The 21,255-nt window shown below is 45.4% G+C and overlaps 1 long non-coding RNA gene across 2 annotated transcripts; it reads right to left on the bottom strand.

Annotated features, from left to right (window-relative positions):
• Nucleotides 1–4,269: 4,269 nt before the first annotated feature.
• On the bottom strand, nt 4,270–9,675 carry LOC102150829 (uncharacterized). 2 transcript variants are annotated; one of them, XR_011433014.1, is made up of 6 exons: nt 9,560–9,675; nt 7,569–7,658; nt 6,526–7,464; nt 5,983–6,142; nt 5,819–5,890; nt 4,270–5,180 (listed from the first exon to the last, which is right to left on the bottom strand). It is a non-coding gene; the product is annotated as an uncharacterized lncRNA (long non-coding RNA). The 2 variants fall into 2 exon arrangements; XR_011433015.1 differs by lacking the exons at nt 7,569–7,658; nt 9,560–9,675 and having other exon boundaries at nt 6,453–6,740.
• Nucleotides 9,676–21,255: the final 11,580 nt, after the last annotated feature.

Below are 21,255 nucleotides of genomic sequence, written 5' to 3' on the forward strand. Positions count from 1 at the left end.
TTTTTCCTGTCTGACTCGCCTCTTTGACGGCGAAGTGAGAACAAAAATAGCAGGTGAATAGTTTTGCTTCCTCTTGGCTCTCCGTTTACAAAACACCTTCTACGCAGTGTGACCCCCCCACCCCCACCCCCGCTTTGTTCTTCCTGCTGCAAATGTGGTGTCTCAAAAGCTCACCTCTAGGAGATTCTTGGCTCATTCTGGTGCTACAGTCTTACTGGCCTTCCTCTTAGCTGGTTCCAGCTGCTCTGAAACAATTGCCTTTGGCTGTGTGCCCACTTTAAATCTTTACAATAGATTCTCTTTGAGTCTGGGCTCAAAAACATTCACAGGTAAACATTACTTTATTTGCACTCCTCTCTCATCTTCTTGCATTACTACGTAGTTGTAATTTCAGTTCCTAAGGCCTCTTTCTCTTTACGGTGCCTTGGTGGTGGCCTTACTTTGTTCTAAAATGTCTGGAAATGCCTTTCCTATAGTCTACGATGTCAGCACCTCTCACCTTTTCCATGACGGGGCGCCATGGAGGCAGTTCCCCGCTTTGTCCATAACAGCATCATGCATTCATTAAACCATGGAATTAATCCGGCGGTAGGATGGGATGGTGTGGTAGGCTGAAAAATGTCCCCTGAAAGATATACAGGTCCTAACCCCTGGACCCTGGGAATGTGACCTTATTTGGAGACAGGGTCTTTGCAGATGGGGTTAAGTTCAAGATCTTGAGATAAAGACTGGATTATTGAGACGGCCCCAAATGCCCTTCTTACAAGTGTGCTTCTAAAGGAGGCAGAGAGAGACTATGTGGACAGAAGAGGAGGGGGCGACGTGACCACAGAAGTGGAGATCGGAGTGATGTGGCCACAGTCAAGGGATGTCTGCAACTACCCGAAGCTGGAAGGAACAGACTCTCTCCTCCAGCCTCTGGAGGGAGCCCGGCCCTGCCAACACTTTGATTTTGGCTCAGTGGCACTGATTGTGGACTTTTTGGCCTCCACTATGAGAGAATACCTCTCTATTATTTTAAGCCACACAGTTTGTGGTACTTTGTTACAGCAGCCACAAGAAACGCCTACAGATGGGGAGGTTACCTTGTGCTCTAGAGGTAGCCTGGCCTGTGTGCCAATTCTGGCTCTGTCATTACCAGCTGAGCAGCCTTGGCAAAATACTTAACATCTTCTATCCGCCCAAGCTTTCTACTCTGTAACCATATGGAAGGTGACCAAAAGGATGCCCACCTTGAAGACAATTAACGATTAAATGTGGGAAGTGCATAAAATAACATCTTATATAGATCATTCTTTTAAGGTGTTTTCTTATTGAAATAAAAAATGAATAACCTTGAATTTATCAATTCAATGGTGACAATTTATATTGTGGGGGCCTGGAATTGGCCACCCCAAGATATGTCTCTTTGGCATGAGGATTTAGGGCTGGTTACTTTGCAGACAGGAAAGCAACTGAAAAGTAGAATTTACTTACCCTTTGTTAGGAGACATTTACATTGTAAAGGAAATCTCCATCTGTAAAGATGCCTCCCTCTCTGTACCAGGAAGAATGGGGATGACTTATCACTAGAAACTCTTAATCAATGCCAAAGGCAAAGACTTAAATCTGCATAATAATCTTATTCCTGTTTCTGGTAACCTCGTGTAACTGACTGCCCCCACCCCCAACATTCTCCTTTGTGGTTAACCGAAGATGATATTTAAGGTGGGGGCTTCAGCCATTTTGGCGAGTTACTCAGCTTGCCTGACCTCTCTCATGTATACATGTTATAAAGCTTTGTTTAATTTTCTCCTGCTATTCTTTCGTTCTCTGGCAAGAAGATCCCAGAGAGGGTAGAGGAAATGTCTTCCTCCCCTACAATATGCACAAAATAATTGAAATGCATTCTTTTTGGTCAGATTTTTATGTCTCATACTATGTTCCATGGCCTGAGCTTTTAGTAGAACATGACAAAGACAATGCTTCTTAATAATAATCGTAATAATAGTAATATCAAACACATATTAAGGGCTTACTCTGTTGGGCCCTGTTCTGAGTCCTCGCAACTCCCGCCGCAGTGGCACCGTTTTATTCCCCCCATTTTGCAGATGTGGCAGCTGAGGCCCAGGGCAGTTCAGGACTTGCCCCACATCACACATTACACAGCGGGGAAGGACAGGACACCAGGTGACCAGGACATGGACTCCATGCCTTGGGGAGGCAGAAGGAAGCTGTTCAGAGGAGAGAGGGCTGACTCCATGATCAGGGGTTTGAGTGACTCACACAGGATGGGGGCTCCCGAGGTGCAGAATTCTGATTCAAATACAAGTGATTCAAGAGACGAATAAAACGAGAAAAGACAGAGTGTTATGGGCTGGATTGCATCCTACCAAAAATCCTATGTTGCAGCCGTAACCTCCCAGGACTTCAGAATGTGTCTGTGTTTGGAGATGGGGCTTTTAAAAAGGTGAGTAAGTTAAAATGAGGTGATTAGGGTTGGCCCCAACCCGTATGACTGCTATTCTTATAAGAAGAGGAGATCAGAATGCACAGAGAGACACAGATATAAAGAAAAGGTCATGTGCAGACACAGTGAGAAGACGGTCATCTCCCAGCCAAAGAGAGAGGCCTCAGGAGAAACCAACCCTGCAGATGCCTTATCTCAGACTTCCAACCTCCAGAAGTGTGAGGAAATAAGTGTTTGTGGGGGGAGCCACCCAGCCTGTGGGACTTTGTCATGGCAGCTGTAGACAACTAATACAGAGAGGGTAGGTAAAAACAACTGGCGGCCTAGACGTAGCCACACATCTAATTATTGTTTAAAGACTTTGTTGAGAATGCTCAGCGACTCAGGTTTCCAAAGGTCTTACACTGGCCTAGAACGAAGGTCAGGTATTAAGAGCCTACTGCATACACAGCACTGAGCCAAGAACTGTGAAACACCAAGAAGAGTTACCCAGACACCCCTCCAGAGCAAAGACAAAGCCACTCAACTTGTACATTGCCTCACAGGCCTAACAGAACTTGCAACAGTGATCGCAGAACCCAGTGAGTGAGATTGGAGAAATTACAGTGATTAAGAAGATGACAACACACCAAATGTTGAAAAAGAAAATCACATTTTCAGAAAGAGGGAAAAAGCAACTATAAACCATTAGGAAATTATAGACCATTAAGATTAATTCTGATTTACCAGAAAAAAAATTAATATTTAGGATTGATTATTGAATGGATGGTTTTGAACACTGTCAAAGTAACCTCATCTCTTTCTCGGGGTGGGGTCACTTGCACAGTGAAGGAGTGGAATGTTATAGACCAGCTTCTCCTTCACGGTGTTTCTCTTAACACTAGTGTTCCTTAAAATGGTCACCATAAAAACGGGAATGGTTTGATGGAGGAATTTGCAATGCACTTGATCAAACAAAATGAGTTTGAAAATGTATTATTATTGCTGGACTTTTTGGAGCATATCGTATGCTAATACATGTAGCGAATTGTCCCAAAGGGTGAATATAGTACACATCATTTTTATTTTTATATTTTTTCGAGGAAGATTACCCCTGAGCTAACATCTGCTGCCAATCCTCCTTTTTTTGCTGAGGAAAACTGGCCCTGAGCTAACATCCGTGCCCATCTTCCTCTGCTTTATATGTGGGATGCCTGCCACAGCATGGCTTGCCACGTGGTGCCATGTCCTCACACGGGATCTGAACCAGCCAACTCTGGGCCCCCAAAACAGAACACGCGAACTTAACTGCTGCACCACTGGGCTGGCCCCTAGTACATATCATTTTTAAACATTTGATGAGAGGACCCATGTTTGGAAGAATATCCATAAATACTCATGAGACTAGTCAAGGAACCTAGTTTGGAAACTGCTACAATTAACATGGGGTATGTGGATTTCAGCAGGCCATGTAAAACAATGTCTTCATGATAACCATGTGCAAAATAAGAGGAAATATAGCCTAGACAATAACAATAGAATCAGAAGGATTTGTGGCCAAAGAAACAATCAGTTAATAACTTCCCTCAGCATAAGGAAGGTGTGCCCAGAACTACCTTTAGTCATTTAATCAACAAACTGAATAAAGGTCTGGAAGCCATTTCTTTCAAATCTGCAGATAAGACAAAGCTAAGATGAGTGATGAACATGTTTCACGAGACAGTCAACAAGACTTTGACAAGCTGCCATGATGGACTAAAACTAACAAGACTCTCTTACCAGAGGTTTCTCCTTGAACCGAGGTTTCTCATGGGTGAGTGCCAGAAGGAAGAAGGCAAGAATTGCAAATGAGCTGGAGAATGTGTTTAATGTCAAACCCAGCCCATGGTAACTGTGTGTGACAGGTCCCCCAAAAGTTATGCAACTTGCGACCGCATTCCCTGAATCCCAGTGCACAGGCCACACAGACGATCTGCTGAACCCTCACAGCCTTGTCACGGGCCCGTCCTGTTTTCTAAAAACACCAAGTACCAATCAGTGCACCTGGGTTAAGAGCACAGAGGAGTTCTTTGTATGGTTTCTACAACTTCCCTATCAGTTTCACGTTATTTCAAAATAAAAAGTTTGAAACAAAAAGGAAGAGAAATACTAAGTGTCCAGGGCCTGTGTCAGACCATATATGGAAAATTATATATAAGTCTTGGTACCACCCTGAAAACCTGTGCACATTGTGAGCAGGGTGACAGGATAGGGAGTTTTGTTTTTTTTTTTTTTAAAGGAACTGGGAATACAATCGGGGGTCGGGGGCTGAAGATTTCCCGGGCTGTCTTGTGGAAGACTGATGAGAAGGCAGACCAGCGGAGGTGGGCGCACCGAGGGAGACTTCGGCACCGTGGACAGAGACGTGTCCATCAATCCCTTGGGTCTACAAGCGGACGAGCTGGCTCAGAAGGTGGTGGTCTCCTTCCCAGCATGAAGCCGATCAGCCAGGGGTGAACCGGGTTGGAGTTTGAGCTGGACGCAATGATGTCTAAGGAGGCTTCCAACTCAAACACCCATTGGGAGTCTACACAGCTGTTTAAAAAGCCTAAAGGAAGCAGTGACAGGTGGTGCATCTCAGGACTCATCACCATCGGTTGTTTGCTCATAGACAGGCTCACTCCATTCCATGACTTTGTCCTAATCAAGAATAAATCCTAGGACTGGAACACAATAAGTTGTCCGTGGCTCCAGATTTCTGAGGACTTCAGTGCTATAATGAGAGGTAATTTGAAACTAGTGAAGATAAATACATGAAAATGTTTAGTAGCTGTACAGGGATGAATAGTGTCACCCCAAAATCCACATCTACCCCAAACCTCAGAATGTGGTCTTATTTGAAAATAGCATGTTGGCAAATGTAATTAGTTAACTCAAGATAAGGTCAAACTACAGTAAGGTGGACCCTAATACATTGACCGGTGTCCTGATAAGAAGAGACACAGGGACACACACAGGGAGCAGGCCATGTGAAGATGGAGGCAGAGATTGGGGTAATGTGTCTACAAGCCAAGAAATGCCAAGGATGGTGGGCCACCATCAGAAACTAGGGAGAGGCAAGGAAGAATCCTTCCCAGAACCTTTGGAAGGAGCGTGGCCCTGCCACACCTTGATTTCAGACTTCTAGTCTCCAGATGTGTCAGAGGATGCATTTCTGTTTCAAACCACTCTGCTTGCGGTAATGTGTTCAGGCAGCCAGGAAACTCACACAGCAGTGAAAGGCTGTCTCGCTTCCCGCTGACCAGTTATAACCTCTTCTTAGTGCTTAAAATGGGAAGAAGGGAGAGCAGGGGGTCGGCCCACTTCTTTTATGGGAACCTGATACCTCACTTTCCTCAGCAAGGGACTTACCTTAAGGACAGACAGCTTGCGGTCTGTATCTTGAGCTCCCGAGTTCAGACCATGCTCCAGCCAGTTCACTTCCTTGAAAAACAAAAGAAGAAGTCTGTCTCATGCAGCAGAAACTCAATGTAATTTTCTTCCTGAGTCAAGTTCACGTTCCGTCTCCTGGTTACCTCAACGATCAGATCTGGGCCATCAGACACCACACCACGCCTCTGTTTCCACGCCCATCAGAACTCTTCGTTAAGCAGCCACTAACCCACGAGCTGGCATTTGATGATCCCAGATTTATTGCCCTTGGTTTATGACTCAAAAATTCTCAGAAAGTTCAACCTATGGGGGTAAAGTCTCTAAGCAGGAGAAATTGTGGCATGAACAGGGTCTAGATTGGACTGAACAATCCCACAGAAGGAGGAAACACGGGGCAGCTTTCACTGCACTTCCTTTAAGGGTTACGCTGCACGCCTGCCCAAAGGAGCAGGAGTAACAGCCAATTGTTACTTAGCTCTTCCGTGTGCAGGCCCTGTTCTAAGCACTTCTGTATCCTTATTTAATTCCCACAACAACCTTATGAAGCAGATACTATTATTTGCCTAATTTTTCAAAGGTTGAAGCTAAAGTACAGAGAGGTTAAGTAACTTACCTAAGATCACACAGGAAAGAAGTGACAGAGCAGGGATTTGAACCCTGGCTCCAGAGTCTGTGCGCCTACCCACCTGTGACAGGCAGACTCAAAGATGAGATGGCCACCTGCTCCCCATCTCTTAGTCTTCATAGCTTTGAGTAATCCCCTCCTTCTGAGTGTGGACAGTACCTATGACTCAATTGAATGTGACGAAGGTGATGGATGCTGCTTCCGTATTTCGGTTACGGATGATTATGATTCCATCTTGCTAGCAGGCTCTCTCCGCTGCCTTCTCAGCTGGCACCCTTGGAGGAAGCAACCTCCCACAGCGGAAAGGCTCACGTGGCAAGGACCTGAGGCCGCCTCCAGCCAACAGGCAGCACAGAATTGAGGTCCTCAATCTAACAACCCTAAAGGAACAGAATTCGGCCAACAACCACGTGAACTTAAAAGTGGATTTGCCCCCAGTGGACTGCAGCCCTGGCCGACACCGCGAGAGACCTTGAACAGAGAGGCCAGGGCCAGCTAAGCTGCGCCTGATTCCTGACCTGCAGAAACTATGACATAATAAACGTCATTTGAAGCTATTAAGTTTGATGCAGCAATAGATAACAGCGCCCTGGGTTGAGTCCCAGCTTAGGCACAAACCCACTGAACATGCACCATCCCGGGCCTCCAGACCCTCAATCCAGGGAGAGATGGGTTAGTTTCATCCATTCGCTCAAGAACCAGTTACTAAGCAGCCACTTGGAGCCAGGTGGAATTCTAGGTGCTGGGGACACCACAGAGAAGGAAACGGATAGAGTCCCTGCCTTCATAGGGCTTCTGTTTTAGTGAAGGGAGACGAATGTGATGGTGACTTTTATGTGTCAACTGGACTGGGACAGGAGGTGCCCAGATATTTGGCTCAACGCTATTCTGGGCGTGTCTGTGAGGATGTTTCCGGATGAGATGAACATTCGATTCCGAAGACGGAGTAAAGCAAGTCGCCCTCCACAATGTGGGGGGGCCTCGTCTAATCCATCGGAGGCTTGAATAGAACAAAGAGAGAATTCACTAAAAGAGAATTCATTCCCTCTGCCTTTTTTCAAGCTAGGACATTGGTTTTCCTCCTGCGCGTGGAGTGGAACTTACACCATCAGCTCTCCTGGTCCTCAGGCCTTCAGACTCGACTTGGAACTACACCACAGGTTCCCCAGAGCAATTGGAGACTAAGAACGAGCTCTTAAAGTGAAAAAGATTTCAGATGCAATCAAATCAAGCATATTAACGTTTCTGAGATAGAAGTTTTGAATAGTCACACTAAAAGGAAAAATTCAAACTATAAGCGGATTTACATCAGTTTGGGTCACATTTGCCACAAATACCTTCGGGCCAGGTAAGGGCTTGCCATCAAATGAGTTCAGTTCTAGCTTTGCCACCAAAGGAAGGAGGGAAAAACTACACTTGGTTTTCAGAGCTTTTTAGATATGGAGCATTGCAGGTAAGTGTCTGTGGACAGTGACTCCTTGAGTAGACCTCGGTTTTCCTGGAAAATTTCGAAAGATGAACCTCTCACCTCTAACCATGTTACTCCTATAACTGGCAATGATCTCAGGGATATTTCTCTCTAAAAAAGGTAAATTGAGGCAAATGAGCAATGTTCTCCATAGTATTAAACTCACTGACTGTGTCTACATGTACAGGATAAAATGTTTATGTCCACTTGCAGCTCTGTGATAAATTGTCTAACTAGGAGCCACAGCAAGAAAAAGGAAAAAGGAAAAGCTGACTATAAGAATTTCCTGGGCAGAAAGAAAAAGGCCAGGAGGGAGGCTCATGTGGGCTGTCACGGGCCTGTGGGTGACAGCAGTCAGACTCTCTCTTAAATGGTACAGCCCATTGACCAGCCCAGGGCCACCATCCTCTGACACCTTCCTGCCAAGATCCCCCTACCCCTGCCTACGATTACTGAGCCATGAAAGTCAAACTCCCTTTGGCAAAAGCAGGTGACTCCCACTGTAGAATGTTCCTGAGATTAACTGAATTCATTCTGACGTCAGGAAGAGGTGACACCACACTCAGGTCCCTTCCATGACTCTGCAGCCTTAAATACAGCGAGGATGCTGCAGACAGCAGCAGAAGCTGAGGTTGGAGAGGTAGGCAGGATGGGGATGGCACCCAGAGAAGACACCTGTGCCTGGCGTGGAGGAGCTTGGATTCTCTCTGAGTCATGGCAGGTCCACATCTGGCTGCCGTGTGGAGGAGGGTGTGGGAAGGGTCAGGTGTGGAATGGGAAGGGAGTGGGAGGCTCTCCTTGGTGGGGTGTGCTGGAGGTGGGGGCAGGAGAGCAGTGGAGGCATTCGAGAAGGCAGAAGCAACTGAGTAAAAGAGAGAAATCTAGGATACAGCCCTGGGTTCCAGCTTTGAGAAGCTGGATTGGAAGTGGTGCCATTTTCTGAAATGGAAAAGAGCAGGCAGGGAAGGAACAGTTACAGTGGAGCAGGGAAGCCAAGACATCTGCTGTGGCTGTGACGAGTAGATGCCTGTGAGGTACCCACAGGCTGGTAGCTGCATGTATTAGCTAGAAGCTCAGAAAAAGTTCTGGGCTAGAGACATAAACATTGGCATCCAAGAGCATTGTTTTTTTTTAACTGGTGAGACGGTGTGAGATCACTGGGAGAGAAGAACCAGAAGAATGGAGTGCCCAGGAGGAGGAAGGGGAGACTCTGAAAGGGAATAAGGAGAAACGGCCAGAGAGATAGAAGAAAAAAACAAAGGTGTGGTCTCCTGGGAACCAAGGAAGGGCTCTTTTCTAGGAGGGAGTGGTCAACCGTGCTGAAGCTTCTGCGAAGTTAGGTAAGAAGAGGACAGGAAATGCTGCAATAGACATGAGGGCACCGAGGCCGTGGGTGTGCCGTCCAGGTCCCCCTTCAGGACAGAGGTACTCATTCCCCCAGCTGCTAGCAGTGGTGGCAGCTGACAGCTCACAGCAGAGCCTCCAGCCAGAAATGGGCCTCAGCCAGGGGAGCTGCATTGTGCGATGTCACACACACACACACACACACACACACACACACACACACTGGGGAGCAGCCCACACCCAACTCCTGCTCCAAACAGGAGTACAAAAGCCAGCCCCTTACCTAAACTTGGACAACACTGAAGCATCACCCCTCTTCCAGAGCTTTCTGTGGGTCTGGCTGAGATCTCTGTTCTGACTGCCTCAGGGCTCAGCTTCTCCCTCTGCCCAGCCCTGCCTCCCTCGCTCATTACAAGCGTTGTTGCTGAGAGCACTTCCAAATCAATTTCCTGCATACACATCTTCATTTCAGAGTCTGTTTCTAGGGCACCCAGCCTAACACAGAGACTTAGCAAGACCTGTTTCTTTGGACTGATGAGAATAAAATCTAGATTTTAGGGAGTTGAGGGGTGAGGAGGAGGGTGTGGGGAAGTTGAGACCACAGGCATAGCTGACTCCTTTGAGAAGTATGACTTTAGGGCTCAGAGAAATGCGACAGTGCCTGGAGGAGAATAAGAAAGTCGAGGGTTGGGTATTTCAAGGGAGCGACAATACACCGTGATTGTGTTCTGTCGGTGGCCTCAGTAGACAGGAAACCGAAGAGTCTAGCTCTCTGCCAAAAACCTTCTGTGTGATTTTTCAGACCTGACCACAGGCAATTACAAGACTTGTCCTGGCAGGCCCCATGGGGTCTCTGAAGGGAGCTGCAGTAAGGACTAGGCTCCTGGCTGGCCACACAATTACACGTCCGCTCCCGGCCCGGTGTTTTCACTCCTGGATCTCTTTATCTGAGGTTTTCTCCAGGGGCCTCTGCCAAGTCCTCCTTGTGAGGGGAGGAAGGGAAAGCCTTGAAGACACTGTTATCCCCTGACTTGCGCTCAGTCCTTCTCCGTTCCTCGCCCCACCCTCCCCCTGGGGCCAGATTCATAAGCCAGCAGGAGCCTTCTGTTGAGTGTCCCCTTAACAGTGAGACCACCCCAGCCGATCCACCTGCCCCCTCCACCAGGGCACCTTCTGTGGAAGAAATAGAACAGGGGTGTCCTCATGCTTAAACCATCCCAGTAAGTGATTCAAGGCTTCTGTTACTCTTATTTGGAGCTTGGGGCTTTGATCAGCTACTCTGACTCCTGGCAGCTCAGCGCTCTCTCCAGCTCGGCTGAGCCCTGACACAAACGTTGATGATACCCATGGGAGAAGGACCAAAGCCCTTGGAAAGAACGTGAGACCAGGCAGAGGACCCAGAGCCCCAGCTCTGGCCCAGCACTGGGGAGAGAAGAGAACGTGGGTCAGGTACAGGCAGGGTGTCCAATATCTACAGACTATCTGCGGAGTGCCTGGCGTGGCAATGGGCATAGCAGGTGCTTCGTGGTGGCTGGTTCCCCATTCCGGTGCCACATGCATTTCTGCCACAGCAGGGCCAGCATGGCACTGTTAGATGGGGAAAGGGCTGGAGGAAAAGCCCTCCCAGGGAGTGATGTTGACATGTTGCTGTGTTTCTAGATTCCACAGCAGTCCAGAGAGAAGAGGACCCAGCCAACGTTTGAAGGTGCACCAAAAATGGACTTACATGCCCCGCCTGAGTACCTATTAAGCGGTAGGCACTGTTCTAAGGGTGGTCAAGCTCTATTTGCTGAATGAATGTTCGGATGAATGCCCAGAGTCATCCGGTAAGTTAGCGGCAGACTCAAGACTCAGAGTCGAGGTCTTCGGCATCCCTTTTACTGGTTGTTGCATTGCATTCTAGGACTTTCCATCTTTCAGATTCCTAGACGCTACACGTACCCAATTTGGAATCAGCACACACAAACCTTAAATTATTCAATTTGTGGTTTGCTTATATCTGTACCCATAGCTGGGGCTTTACAGCATCTTTTTGCCCCGTATGGAAATTTGAGCACTGTCCCATCGATTCTCTCTCAGTCTAAAACGCAGAAGTTATGGCAGATTCTGACCCCCTCATTGCTTTCTCTCTCCCGCCCATGACCCCGTGCTTCTGTCTTTGTCACAGGGTGTGGCTCGTACCAGGGTTCTTATTACATCTCTCAGGCTCCCCTCCTCTGTTGGGAGCTGCAAGGTGCTGGAAGGAGCATCTGGGAAACTCGCCGTCAGGTGCTCTGGCAGAGTGAAGTTCAGGGCCTGCCATGGAAGAAAAAGCTTCACATTATATTTGAATCTGATGTGCCACAGGCAATATTTTGCTTTTTTTTTCCAACTGAGGTGGAATTCATATAACAGAAAACTTACCATTTTAAAGTATACAATTTAGTGGCGTTTAGTACATTCACAGTGTTATGCAGCCAACACTCTTGTCAAGTTCCAAATCGTTTTCATCCCCCCAAAAGAAAACCCATACCCATTAAGTAATCTCTTCCCTTCTCCCTTCCCCCAGTCCCGGGCAGCCAAGTCTCTATGGACTTGTTTACTCTGGATAGAGTTCATACAAATGGAATCATACAATATGTGACCTTTTATGTGTGGCTTCTTTCCCTTAGCACGAAATTTTAGAGGTTCATCTGCATTGTAGCATGTTTTAGTACTTCATGTCTTTTTATGGCTGAGTAATAGTCCAGTGGATATATATACTGCGTTTTGTTCATCCATTCATCCATTGATGAGCATATAGAATGTTTCAGGCAGTGTTTTTTGAGCAAGTCCGTAAAAATAAAGCTAAGACTAGAATCTACTGCTTTCTGACTAACAAAAGAATCTCCACCACAATGATGAGTTGAAATAACACGACTGGTGCGGTCAGACAGTTGGTGGTGTCGTAGATTCCAGTGGTGGGTTAAGTATAACAAGTGTGTTCATTTACAATGTCTGAGCAAACTCAATTGCCAAGAAAAAACATACCTTATATATTTGTCATCAAAGAAATTACATTTCTCCACAAAGCCTTATTTTTTTCTTCTTCTTCTTAATTATTAGTAAACATAAGGAGAAGGTTTATAATAAAGGCAACATGGAAGATAGTGTGTATGATGTAAGCTGTAAAGACCCTTCCCCCACCTAGCTAATGGTGTTTCGTACAAAAGAGCCTCTAACCTTCTTTTCCGTACCTCGCTCTTACACAGAGCAGTTGAATGCCACAATGTTTCTTCCTATACAAAATTGTAGCATATGTCATGATTAAGGTCTATCAGAGACATCGTTTCCGCTTCCCCATTGCTTAGGACACGTTGACCGGGTCATCGCTACACCTTCACTGCTTCCCTTCACCTGCCTTCTCTCCAGCACCCTCTCCTCCCAGCTGCCTTGCTCCTGCTCTCCCGCTCATCCCCTCCGACCTGCCAGGGCCCCCTGGGTCTCCCCCACACTGTGAGGCTTTGCTGGTGGCCCTCCTGGCTCTGGACTGCTGGCCACACCTTCCACCAGCTCTCAGCTGAGGTCATTCTTCCCCTCCTGCCTCCTCATTCTGGCATCACTTTCCATAGAACTTCCCAGAAACATTGTGATGCACAAACTCCTCAGGGACTTTATTCTTTATTCTGGGAAACACAGTGCAAACACATCAAGGTTAAGGGAGAGATCGGAGTTTTTCCCTCAAAGAGTAACACATTATCCTGTACAAAGTGTCCTGAGAGATTGGAAACCTCACAACATTTGACAGGAACTGCACTGTAGTTGTAAAGATGTTTGGACATGTTAATTGCTACATCTGAAAAGAACGAGACTGCTAATTGTGTTTAAAATTAAAAATGAAGTAGTTTAATATTTTACTGAGGTAAAAAACTGCTAATGTGGAATAGACTAGCCAGAGGATAATTCTGTAAGTACACAATTCTAAATATCCTATCATCACTAATAAGACGCTTGGGTGGCCCACTAGATACAATGCAATCACAGGAAAACCACACAGATCGCATTAGAAGAGTCAGCGAAAGGAATACAAGAAGGGACAGAATAATCATCGAAGGTACGGTGAGAAGAACATCAAAATTATTTATAAAGGATTGGTTCTCAAAGTGTGCTCCCTGAACAATAGTAATCACCTGAAAAGTTATTAGAAATGCAAATTATCTGGTCCCACCCCAGACCCACTGGATCAGAAACTCTAAAGGTGATGCCTGTCTTTTCATCTGCTTTGTTTTGGGTTTTCTTTTTGAGGAAGATTAGCCCTGAGCTAACATCTGCTGCCAATCCTCCTCTTTTTGCTGAGGAAGGCTGGCCCTGAGTTAACATTCGTGCCCATCTTCCTCTACTTTATATGTGGGATGCCTCCCACAGCATAGCTTGCCAAGCGGTGCCATGTCCGCACCCGGGATCCGAACCAGCGACCCCCGGGCCCCTGAAGCAGAACGTGCAAACTTAACCGCTGCGCCACCAGGCCGGCTCCTCATCTGTGTTTCAACAAGTCCTCTGATATACACTAAAATTTGAGAACCACTGCCTTAAATGACACACAAGTTGTTAACTGATAACGAAATTTGCAGATTTCTGTGTTACTGTGACTTTCTATTTTTGCAGGAGTAGGAAAGGACCCTATTGCGGGGGAGATAAACGGATATGAAACCCCAACATCAGCACAAGAGATTCTTTATGACAGCTGGAGCCTACATCCCAACTGGTCTTGCAGGTTTGTGTTCGTTGTGGTTTAACAGTCTCAGAAACAAATCTGCCACATTTAGGGTGCCTGAATTCTTCCTGCCATAAGTAGGGTCAAACACAGCCTAGGAAGCACAAGAGTGGAAATTGGCCCCTCTTCACCAGACTCTCTTAATGAACTTTGGGAGAGGGAAGCGTGGGGCTTTTGGCATAAAGAGGTATGATAAGGGTGTCAACTTTTGGCCCACATTACTACCTGTCTTAACTGGATTGCCCCGAGAAGGAGATCCAGCGGTGACAATTGAGAGCACATAGTTTTTCTGGGTGGTACAAGGACAGCACCAGAGGAGAGGGGAGCTTATACAAGGAAGGGAAGACTTCCACTAAGCCAACTATCAAAGTGGGTGAGTAAATCTTAATCCCAGGGAAAAGCTCAAGAAAATGGTGTAGATCTCATTCCTCAGAAGTATTCTGGCCAAGGGCTGAAGGGGGCTGGGGCATTTATACCCCCACACATCCTTTCCAAGAACTTCTGGCCTGCATCCAGCAAAGGCACAGGTACTTGCCATTAGAAGGGGCAGGCTGACGTACACAAACAAGTAAAGAGGATCCTAGGGGTCACAGATGGATCACGAATAGCACTGGTACATGCACAGTCAGATAATAATGTCTGGTCCAGATCCTAGGATTGGAAAATGAGGACTCAGTCCCTGCTTAGGATGGGGTTTTATTTTGGTTTATTTCAGGAGCATCGAATAAGCTTTGCAAATGAGTAAAATGAGATAAGAAACAGGTGGGTACACCTGGCTCTCCACAGCCTCTCTTAAGCCTCACATCCACAATCCGTGGTCACAGCAGTTGTACTGAGAAGAGGGGCCTACTAGTGTGTGTTCATCACCTTTTATTATCTCCAACCCAGAAAGAACTTATACTACTAAGTAAGACATCAGTTATGATGCTCAAGAATCATTTTAGGGGCTTTTTGAGAAAAAAAACAAACCTTTGATCTTTTAAATATAAATGGATACCCAAGAATGACCAGAAAATGAGAAAATCTAGCAGCATAAAAGAGAAAGACAAACACAACAAATTGATTCTTGAAGAAATAGAATATTGGAACAGAAGAGAATGTTACAAAAATCCAAATCCTAAAAGATTTGAGACGGTAGTGCATCCATAAAACAAGAATAGGATGCTATTTTGGGGCTGGCCTGGTGGCGCAGTGGTTAAGTTCGCACTTTCTGTTTCGGCAGCCCGGGGTTTGCTGGTTCGGATCCTGGGTGCCGACAGGGCACTGCTTGGCAAGCCATGCTGTGGCAGGCATCCCACATAGAAAGTAGAGGAAGCTCAGGGCCAGTCTTCCTCAGCAAAAAGAGGAGGATTGGCAGCAGATGTTAGCTCAGGGCTAATATTCCTCAAAAAAAAAAAAGAATAGGATGCTATTTTTTAAAAAGAAAAGAATAAGAAAGTGCTTTTGAAAATTAAACGCATAATTGCAGAAATAAAAATTTCATTAGAAGTCAAGTAAATCCTCCAGAACTAAGGGCAAAAATACAGAGAGATAAAAACTGGAGAGAACAGATTGAGAGACATCAAGGGTCATCAAGGAAATACAACTTTCTACTAACAAGGAGAGAGCAGAGAAAATTGAGAGGAGAAAGGATCTAAAAAGTAGTACAATGATGGGAATTCTACTTCTGGAAGAATATATATATCTAGATATTAGACAAGAGGAAGCTCAGGACAATGATCCCTGAGAGAAGAGAAACAAATTATAAAGGCTCTGGAATTGCCCAAGTTGACTTGCTGGAGAGAATTGCCAGACCTCAGCACAGAGAGGAGGAATCCAGAGCCCTGTGGGTTGAGGAGATGGAACAAGGAGTCCAAGAAGACTGAGGCAGCTGGACTTCACAGGGCAGAGTACTAGGGAGGAGAATGCTGTACAAAGAGAGAAAGCTCTGGAGATCTGTAAAGGGTCACCCTCAAGTATTTGGCTAAATACTGATAAAAGTGTGTGTTGCAAGGAAACTTGAGGCCAGGGAAAGAATCACACACAAAGAAACAAGGGATCAATACTACAGCTCATAATGGGCTAAATGGAAAACCTCATAGTTCATGGAGCATCAGGTAGAGTACTCATATGACCTCAATACTGGGGCAAATTTAGCCACACATTAAACACTTCTCGGGTCCCATCTAACAAAAGCAAGCCTCAGAAGGACCAAACTATTTCCAAGTAACTTAACCACATCCCAGAACAAACTCAAGCATATTTATAGGAATACAAAAACATCCAGCACCCGACAATGTAAAATTTGCAATGTCTAGCACCCAATCAAAAATTGCCAGGCATGCAAAGAGGCAGGAAAACACAATCCATAAAGAGGAGAAAAATAAATCAATAGAAACCATAGCTAGAATAGCAGATTGGAACATTAAAATCATATTTCTTATGTTCAAGACAGTAGAGGAAAGTATTAGTATGTTAAAGAGAGACATGAAAGATATTTTAAAAAGGACCCAAATCAAACTTCTAGAGATGAAAAATACAATGTCTGAGAGAAAAATATACTCAATTAAGATTGACAGGAGTTTAGACACTGAAGAAGAAAAGATCAGTGAACTTGATGACATAGCAATAGAAAGTATCAAAAAATGATAGCCAGAGAGTTTTCTCTTTTTTTAAAGACTGGAAAAAAAACCGAAAAAACTATCAGTAAGCAACAGCTAACTTAAAGCATCCTAATATATGTGTATTTGGAAAGAGAGGGTAGGAAAGAAAAAAATATTTGAAGAAATAATGCTAAATAATTTTCCAAACTTGATAAAAACTATAAACACAGATCCAGGAAACTCAACAAGCCCCATTTCCTTCAGCTGAAGAGAGACACCTGTTTCAAATGGGAAGGTTCTGCTGGATGATATCAAGCAACCCAGGGTCTAGTTAGTCCATCAGGACAAGGGCCAAATGGAAATTAACAAGCAAGCCTTCATTCATTGACTGCCACGGGGTAAGCAAAAGAGGCACCGGCTCCCTTTTCCCCACAGAACTGCTCAGGAGACTCAGGTAGATGCAGCACAGATGGGGAACAATATCTCACCCAAGGGTCCCTGAATAAAAGCCTCCTGAACAAAAGGAGGGTGGGGAGAGAGAGAAAGACTAGGAGTGGAAAAATATTGAATCAAAGTAGAGAAAAATGCCTCAGCTGAGGCATCTGAATGGAGGTGCCTGGCACGCAGATGTGCATCTGAGCACAGCTGGCCTGGGGGAGCCCAAGCCCTTGACTACAACTCCCTCTGGAAAACCCCAGTGCCCTGCTGAGTGCCCAGGCTGGTGTGGGGAGGGCAGCTTCCTCCCAGGAGGCCTGCCAGATAAAGCTTTGTTATTGCCTGTGGTCCAGACTAAAACATCACACATAGGATTTTGGCCTGGAACTGGACTCCTCAAATGGGGGGCAGGGTAACTGGGGACTATTTCCAATATGCTGACAAGTTTAAAAGCCAGATCTCAGGAGAGAGATCTAGGCTGAAGACAGTTTGAGGAGCCATCAGCATAAATGACAGCCAGTGAAGTCACAGAGGGGAAGAGACCATGAGGGGAGATCTACTTAAAATGAGAAGAAGGCGGGACTAGGACAAAGCAGAGAGGGACATCAATATTTAAATGACCGGCAGTGAGTGGGTTTGCAATGCAGATTGAGAAGAATGGCTAGAGAGACAGAAGGAACAGCAAATCAGTGTGAAGTCATGAGACCCTGAGAAGATGCTAATACCAAATGCTATTGAGAAGGCAAGTAAGATAAAGGCTGTAAAGAGTCTAATGAGATTGAATACAAGAAACCGGCTGGTGATCCTGGCAAGAACAGGGTAAGAACTATGGTCAGGACAGAAAACCAGACTTAGTGGGCTGAGGAGCACGCGAGAAGTGAGAAAATGAAGATGGGTGTGGACAAATGTAGCTAAATTTGGTTATGGATGGTAGGGGAAAGGACTGATTCTTGGGGGGTAAAAGATATGCCTAATTAAAATGGGAGAGGCTTGAGAATGTTTAATTATTGATGAGAAGGAGGCAAAGTGAGAAGACGAAGCCATGAGGGAAGGGAAAAATAATCAATGGAAAGCCATCTCTACAGAGAGGCTGCTTACAGAACCAGATGGAGAGAGTATCATTCAACTGAGGGGAGCATGTCTTCCAAATACCAGAGGGAAAGAAAGGATGGCTGCAGGTTCAGGTGCGTTTGAGGTTTTGGTGGTGGAAAGCTGAGGTCTGATCTGTTGATTGCTTGAATTTTCCCAGAAAGGGGGAGTGTGGTGGGAGAGCACCTGTTGAAAATGAGAAGTGGTGGGGCAGAGATTTGTAATGAGTGCAGAAGGTTTTAAATTTCAGCCCAGCTGAGGTTGGAGAATGAAGTTTTGCTCGTTGGGCCACGTGATCCTTCAGGTTTTCTCTAGCAGAACCAGCTCTTCCCCCTGAAGTAGAAAAAACAATAACCACAATGGTCACGGGAGAAAACAGCCAATATTTATTGAGCATCATATGCCAGATACTGGACTAAACTCTTTACATGCATTAATTAATTTAATCCTCACCACGCCACTATGATGTGCATACTCTGATGGTCCCCACAAGGAAACAAGATTAAATAACTTGCCCAAGGTCTCAGAGTGATGGAGCTGGGATACCCGCCCAGGGCAAGTCAACTTTCGAGCTCATACTCTTAACCAGCAGCCCAGTGGTCTGTTTCAGAGATGCTTAGCTACCAGTTGGGAAGGGCCGTGGCTGTCCTCCATGGTATCATATAGAACCAGATATCTTTCTCTCCCTGTACGCAGTCAGCCTGCAGCCTGCCTCACTCTTTCCTCCAGCTGCACTGAACACAGGCCTCCAGATATGATGTTCCCTTCGCTTGGAACACTGTTCCCCTATTCTTTTCCTAACCATCTCCTACTTAGAATCTTGGTGTCCACTTAAACACCTCTTTCTCCAGGTCGCCTGCCGAAATCCATACCTCTTGCCACCAAACCAATTGAGTGTTCATACTGTTTGGTTTCTCGCTATTTTTCACTTAATTGCCTGCCTGCTGGGATGAGGAGAGGAATAGATGGTAAAGCCCCAAGGTCAAAGGCAATTCTGGAGATTCCTGAGCAGAGCTGGTCAGGTTCTCCTCCCCGAGCATCCTGAGCTAGTGTTTGTACACCCTAAAAGTTTGCTCCACTGGGCTGCTGCTCAGCTGGTGACTCTGAGCTTTCCTCTACCAACCTCCCTGCCCCAAAAGAAGCAAATTAATTCTTCTGGAAGGTTCTAGAACAGGGTTTCTCTACTGAGTACACCCATTCTGGGGCTTGTATTGAAATAAAGGGTCCACTAGGATGCAATGAAATTCAATTTGCGTGGTTAAATAAGAAATCAATTAAGCTTCGCCAATATTTGATATTCTTCACTTCTGGAGCTTGTTTAGCTGTTTACTTGGCCAGATCAAGCATGTTTACAGATTACAGAGCCATTTGTAACTAAACTAATGCTCAGGAAACAGATGTAACAAGTATTCCTGCAAATAAACCGGGAATGAAAGATAATGCTATTAACACAGAAGGGAATTAGACAATGTCAGAACGGACCCTTCTCCTGTTGCTGGTACGAACTTTTTGTTGCGCCACCTTATGATATAAAAACAATCACAATCGGATTAGAGCCTTCAAGAAGACTATCTGTGAAATGTTTTCACATTCATTGTCATTAACCATTCATCTTCCCCTAAATGATATTGAGCCTTGAGATATTAGCTGCTGACAGTATGAAGCCAGCACGTTAGGAAGACCATAAAAGCAAAGCTCTACAGGGGCTGGCCCCGTGGCCCAGTGGTTAAGTTCGCGCGCTCCGCTGCAGGCGGCCCAGTGTTTCGTTGGTTCGAATCCTGGGCGCAGACATGGCACTGCTCATCAGACCACGCTGAGGCAGCGTCCCACATGCCACAACTAGAAGGACCCACAACGAAGAATATACAACTATGTACTGGGGGGCTTTGGGGAGAAAAAGGAAAAAATAAAATCTTTAAAAAAAAAAAAAAAGCAAAGCTCTACAAGAGTATTTCAAGAGTGTTCAAGTCATGTGACACGTACTCACTCCAGCTCTTTACAAAATTTCACTACAATCGATGACAGTATTTAAAAGCTACTTTTGATGCTCGTAAACCTAATGGTGAAAAACAAAAAGCCACATGTCATGGGGAAACACTTGTTCTTCTTGCCACTATACAACGATAAACTAAAGCATACTCCTTTTCCAGCAAAAACTATTGGAAGATGTATAGAAAATATGGCAGAAGATTTGAAGCAACAAGAGTTAAATTTCAGTGTGGGAAGTTTGACATGTAACTACACGGCAACACACCATAAAGGCAGCTGTTTCTAAGAAGTCCTTTTCAAAAGTGAAATACACAGAGAACTTTGTCAGCCACCAAGGAACAGAAAGAAACTCCGTTAGCCACCGAGGAACAGACAAGATATCCGCACAACATGCATTTACTTCTTTAATTCAAACGAAAAGTTTTAGTGCCCAGATCTTGGTTTCTAAATACCATTCCTCCCTAAAAGAAACCAGGGCTGCTTGGAGAAACGGCTGATTTCAGAGCCGGGGCAGGAAAAAACTGAACTGAACCTGGAACATCTTATGCCAGGAAGTAAAAGAAGTGCTCAAAAAAAAAAAAAAAGACAGAACTTATCAAAAGGAACAGAAGCCAGCTCAAAATGGCTCCCACTGGCCAAAACTGGGACAATTTGAGCATTCAAACAAATAAAGTGGATGAATAGATGGCGTACAGGGGAATTTTAGAATGGTAAAACTATTCTGTATGATACTGTAATGGTGGATACACGGCATTATGCTTTTGGCAAAACTGATAGAATGTGCAACACAAGGAGTGAACCGTAAATTATGGACTTTAGTTAATAAGGTATCAATATAGGATCATTAATTGTAATAAGCGTACCACATCAATGCAAGATGTTAACAATAGGGGAAACTGGGCGGGGTGGGGGACGGGGAGATAAAAGCGGGTATATGGGAACTCTTGGTACTTTCTGCTCAATTTTTCTCTAAACCTAAAACTGCTCTAAAACTGCCGAAATCCATACCCCTTGCCACCAAACTAGTTGACTGTTCACATTTTCAGGATGTCTCTCCACAGACTAGTTGCAAGGGGAAAAACAGTAACTATACGGTGGAGAAATCGGATACCACTTCGACCATGCGATCAAAATTAGCATCACCACTGAGGC

This window comes from Equus caballus, chromosome 26 (assembly GCF_041296265.1).
Source record: "Equus caballus isolate H_3958 breed thoroughbred chromosome 26, TB-T2T, whole genome shotgun sequence".
NCBI classification, from domain to species: Eukaryota; Metazoa; Chordata; class Mammalia; order Perissodactyla; family Equidae; genus Equus; species Equus caballus.